We start from the raw sequence: 5,911 nt of genomic DNA, 5'->3' as shown, positions 1-5,911 counted from the left end.
CTGGGAGTGAAGAGAGAAAATGGTAAATGGTCTGTATTTGTATAGCGCTTTACTAGTCCCTAAGGTCCCCAAAGCGCTTTACACATCCAGTCATTCACACATTCACACACACATTCACACACACATTCACACACACATTCACACACTGGTGATGGCAAGCTACATTTTAGCCACATCCACCCTAGGGCGCACTGACAGAGGCGAGGCTGCCGGACACTGGCGCCATCGGGCCCTCTGACCACCATAATGGATTCTTACAGGGAAAGTGGCCTGGTAATGCTATGAAATACAGAACTGGATAATACAGGATTTCCTGAACTGAACAAAAAGGGTGGACTGTAACAGTAAGAGCCCCTGGGGGTCTGGTGTGTTCATCTTCAGTTGTGTTTGAGACTTAACCTGCTGGAGGTTCTTATTTGATGATTTTAGTGTCTTTATTTTACATTTTAGGAGTCTTTTAAAATTTGTTTTCAATAAGAAATTTCTGCCATGTGAAGTTGCATCTCCAGTCCCTTGTGTGCTTTTTTTCCATGTCCTTATTTAATTTTGGTATATTTAGTTTTTCTCCTGCCTGTGTTGAGCCTTGACTTTTGTTTTAATTAAATAAACTTTTTCTTCCCTTTTCTCTGTTGTGTCTGCATTTGGATCCTTATTTGAAATGTAAAACTGAAAAGCAATTGTCTGCAATTCTTAGGTGCACTCAGTTTATTTATGTAAAGAAAAATAATTTAAAGACATTGTCAATAGTTTGGCCACAGGAACTGCTTGCAGGACTCAGCTGTGAATAACAAAGCACATCTGCATGCTATTGTGGTCATTTCTCCTCATATTTGCAATGTTTTTCTGAACCACAAAAAGAGAAGTGTGTTACAATTGGTGCACTAGTGACGTAGGTCTTGATTATTTTTGGAGCTACTTAAAATGTATAAAAACTGAAGCCTCCAGAGCCAAGTGTCAGTTCTTCTGCTTCTGTGACAGAACTGCGTGTCTGAGCTGCACCAGACGTGATCTCTGCTCATCAAGTCTTCACTCCTCAATTGGTAAGAATTTTTTATTTATATTATGTATATTTATACACACCAAATTTATGGATTTATGCTCAAATTTAAATAAACTTTTCATTGAAATCCAGTTTTACTATGAATTCACAGTAATCACTGACACCTTCAGAGCATTACATTCATTAAAGACGTCTTCTCACCTTCTCTTCCAGACGACCGACACATACCTCAACCACTGCAGATTAACCAACCACTCATCAGTAAAGCACAAAATAAGGTAAGTGTCCTCATGTGGAAAGGACTTAAATACAACTCCCATATATTACTAATGTAACAGATCCATTTAGGTAGAGTAAGAACACTACGCTGGATGTCTTTTAATGCAGGAAAGTCCTGTTTTATACTGCACCTCTCTGAGGAGAATATCATTGTTCCTACAGACCATCAGCTCCATCAAAACCAAAGCAGGAAAGACTAATCCTGTGGCAGCAACAAATCATTTACATTTAATATCTGAGGACAGTTTCATGATCCAATATCATAAAATTTTAGGCCTGCTGTCAACAATAACTGCAATATTGATTCACATGCATACATGCCAACCCTCCCGATTTTTCCGGGAGAATTCCGAATTTCAGTGCCGCTACCAAAAGTCTCCCGGAGCCACCATTCTCCCCAATTTCTCCCGATTTTCCACCCGGACAACAAAATTGAAAAACCATATCCCAGATTGGCCCAGCCAATTCCAGTTTCCAACAATGGATACTACTACTGCAGCTACTTAGTTTTAATTTTACTCTTATTACTCATTCTGGGTCACAAAATAAACTTTTAACATATTTTCAGGCGACAATATAGCTGTGTAAACTTCAAATATCTGAGCCGGGGAGAACAGCAAACTCCTGGAACATCGTTTTCAAACCCCCGCGGTCTTTCGCTACTCAGGTTAAACATGATATATAAGTCACTTAAATAACTGAAACATGTTTTTGTTATTGGGTTTTATTTGTTCGTGAGTAAATCGGTTTGGCTGAGATTAAAGTTATTAGATTAGATGAGATTAAATAAAACTTTATTAATCCCTCGGGAGGATTCCTCCGGGGTTTTCACACAGCTGAATAAACGTCAAACAGAAAACTGATTAAACAGAAGTGTGAGATGGTCGAAAATTTACGCCAGCGTCCGGTTATATTTTAGATAGCAAGGAGCAGACACCTGAGTTTCACTCCACCGAGAGAGCTCGTGACGTAATTCTGAAGGCTAGACCGTCCAATTTCACAGTTGCTCATTTCCGGTCTGCCTGGCTTTTGGAGGACCCAGCCCACTTAGACCACGAAGGCCGGGTCCTCAGGTGGACGCAGACTCTGAATTTGGACACCCCTGGCCTGTTTCCGGCTGGACAATAATAACGGTGACATTTAACTTATTTTATCCGATAAATAAACATTGTAAGATTCAAGTTTTTTGTATATATATATATATGTGTATATATATATATATATATATATATATATATATATATATATATATATAGAGGGTGAAGGTAACGGTGGTCCCCGTGGTAATCGGAGCACTAGGTGCGGTGACTCCCAAGCTAGGCGAGTGGCTCCAGCAGATCCCGGGAATAACATCGGAGATCTCTGTCCAGAAGAGCGCAGTCCTGGGAACAGCTAAGATACTGCGCAGGACCCTCAAGCTCCCAGGCCTCTGGTAGAGGACCCGAGCTTGAAGGATAAACCGCCCGCAGGGTCGTGCTGGGTGTTTTTATATATATATATATATATACCACCCCTCCCCAACAGCCCTTTTGAATGTCTCCCTAATTCTGAGGTCTCAAGGTTGGCAAGTATGTTCACATGGCTATTATTTTAAGAAGTATTAAATAATTCTAAGATTATTAAACAGTGAGGCCAAACAACATCAAGGTAGTGTCACTTTTATTAACTCTCCAACAACCTGCAGTCTTTGCATTGAGGACACACAAACATCACAGTGTCAAAATATATGAGCTGCATTCATCTTAGCTTAATTTTTACAACATGTGACACATAATTTCACAGCAGTAAGGACAGCGCACACAGTAAGTGTGAAAAGTAGCTGTTATAACATCAGCACTGAAAGAATCGCCCACAAATTTCATCTGCAAGGCTTTCAAAATAAACATGCTCCCTTTTAGACTCGAGATTTAGAGTTTCAAACCATTTAGAGCTCAGTGTTTATAAGGTTTTATGCACGGAAAGTCAACAGTGACAAATCTGAATCTCTAACAACCTTTTGGTAAAATGGTAAATGGCCTGTATTTGTATAACGCTTTACTAGTCCCCAAGGACCCCAAAGCGCTTTACACATCCAGTCATCCACCCATTCACACACACACACACACACACACACACACACACACACACACACACACACACAGGTGATGGCAGCTACATTGTAGCCACAGCTGCCCTGGGGCGCACTGACAGAGGTGAGGCTGCCGGACACTGGCGCCACCGGGCCTTCTGACCACCACCAGTAGGCAACAGGTGAAGTGTCTTGCCCAAGGACACAGCGACCGAGACTGTTGGAGCTGGTGCTCGAACCTTCCAATTACAAGGCGAACGCCCAACTCTTGAGCCACGATTGCCCCGTAAAACGGTGTAAGATAAAATAAGAAATTACTTGGTTATTATTATTGTGAAGTGAAAAGTGAAGCTCAGTTAAAAAATTTGAAACTGTGAGGAAGGAAAAATTAAATTCCAGATCATCTCCCAAACAGCTACACAAAGTGAGTTTGGTGCTGCGGCTGCAGACTCTTTACCAGTCCATGCTGAAGAGACAGCTGAGCTTAAACGCGAATCTCTCACTTCACCAGTCGATCTACGTCCTTACCCTCACCTTTGGTCACCAGCTTTGGATAGTGACCGAAAAAAACGAGATGCAGATACAAGCTTTGGAGAAGGAGGTCTGGCCTTCTCTGCTTGGGCTGCTGCCCCCGTGACCCGGCCACGGATAAGCAGAATAAAATGAACGAATGGATTGAATTACAAAACAAATTATTGTGACTTCTTCTTTGCACCACTTTCACTTACACTTTCCCTACTTGCTAAATGCCACTTTAACCTTTTGGACATATTTGATATCCACTCTAATACTATAGCTTTAGCTGCACTAAACTCTTAATCCAAAACATGTTTCTGTTTTTAGTTTTCCACTCGAGTTTCAAAGCAGGAGAATCTTCAAATAAAATCTAAAGACAAACAATGTGGAAAAATAACCTTTTGTGAAATTTTTGAAGATGACATACAAAATCTAAAAGAACTACAGTTATAAGGATATCAATATATCCGTATATACCAAAGACATCGTAATCAACCAGTTATGGACAGCATTACATGACTTGATCTTTATTTTGTGATCTTTAATAATATGAATATTTTACATATTTACTTGCATAGTGAAAGCTTTAACTGATTTCTGTTTAGATATAAATTCATTCAAACTGGTCAGATATGCAGGTGCTGACCTTTCCTCTGGAGCGATCGTGGCTCAAGAGTTGGGAGTTCGCCTTGTAATCGGAAGGTTGCCGGTTCGAGCCCCGGCTTGGACAGTCTCGGTCGTTGTGTCCTTGGGCAAGACACTTCACCTGTTGCCTACTGGTGGTGGTGAGAGGGCCCGGTGGCGCCAGTGTCCGGCAGCCTCGCCTCTGTCTCCTCTACAATGTAGCTGCCATCACCAGTGCGTGAATGGGTGGATGACTGGATATGTAAAGCACTTCTGGGTCCTTAGGGACTAGTAAAGCACTATATAAATACAGGCCATTTACCATTTACAGGCCATATGAACTCACTGCAAACAATCTGACTTTTCAGAGAGTTTCCTACACTGAAGATCTTCCTCATTCAACCAACAACTGTGGGTGTTCAAGGCATCCAATCACACTTTGGCTAACTGAAAAAAGAAGACAAGGTGAGACATCTTTGCTAGTTATTGTTTGGAGCATTAGTATCATCTAATTTGTAGTTTTAAATATCTATTGCATTTTTACTTTAATAGTTAAGCACGATTAAAATTTAGGAAACAAAAATAAACAAGTTAATAAATTAAATGAAATAATACTGATTTATATATTCACTCTGTTTACTTTCTTTGCTATAGAAATACAATGAAGACTTCCATTTTCCTGCTGGTGGCGCTCTCTGTCATTGTGCTCTGCATGACTGACGGACGTGTTTGGAAATTCCAAAACCAGCATATAATCCCCGCAATCCCACGAGGGGGATGTGATTTTCTGATAGCAAACAGGAACATCAGAGATAATAATGGTAAATGTAAGCGCGAGAATACCTTCATCATTAGTAACTTTAATCAAGTTAGAACAGTTTGTGATCCAAGGAATCGTATCAATGTGAATAGAAATCTTTATAGAAGCCCCAGGAACATGCGCGTTCTGTATTGTAAACTGCTGGGACAAACAACCAATACACATTGTAAATACAAACAGATACAGATGAGAAAGCGTATTGTAATTGCATGTGATAAAATCAGAGGAGGATTCCTTCAGCCTGTACACTTTCAGGCTGTAGGACTGCTTACAGCATCTCTTTTGATTTGAGAGATGCTGTAAGCTTGCTGCGATCTTTAAACATCACTTCATGATGCTGGTTTAGATGCTTTATAAGACTTTGTTAAGTTTCTTAAACAGTGATGAAAATAATAAAGAGGAAATATGAGAGAACTGATTTTGAAATGAATGTTGAAAAGATACAACGATCACTAAAATTTTGGCAAAATCGTTACACTTTGCTTTCTTAGCTTGCATGTTGTACATTTTGACAGTTGTTTCTAATTGGCTACATCTTCTCTTGTTCTCACAATTATTGCTCATCTTTTATTAAATAAAAAAAAAACTGTCGCTGCTTGTAAGG

General features: G+C 40.0%; 1 long non-coding RNA gene across 1 annotated transcript; it reads left to right on the top strand.

Annotated features, from left to right (window-relative positions):
• Window positions 1-945: 945 nt before the first annotated feature.
• On the top strand, window positions 946-5,200 carry LOC113017567 (uncharacterized). Its single transcript, XR_003271506.1, has 4 exons — window positions 946-1,040; window positions 1,214-1,278; window positions 4,856-4,952; window positions 5,142-5,200. It is a non-coding gene; the product is annotated as an uncharacterized LOC113017567 (long non-coding RNA).
• Window positions 5,201-5,911: the final 711 nt, after the last annotated feature.

The sequence above is a fragment of the Astatotilapia calliptera genome, unplaced genomic scaffold, assembly GCF_900246225.1.
Source record: "Astatotilapia calliptera unplaced genomic scaffold, fAstCal1.2 U_scaffold_15, whole genome shotgun sequence".
Taxonomy (NCBI): Eukaryota; Metazoa; Chordata; class Actinopteri; order Cichliformes; family Cichlidae; genus Astatotilapia; species Astatotilapia calliptera.
Note: the sequence above shows the minus strand (reverse complement) of the source record. Positions and strands in the feature narration are given on the sequence as shown.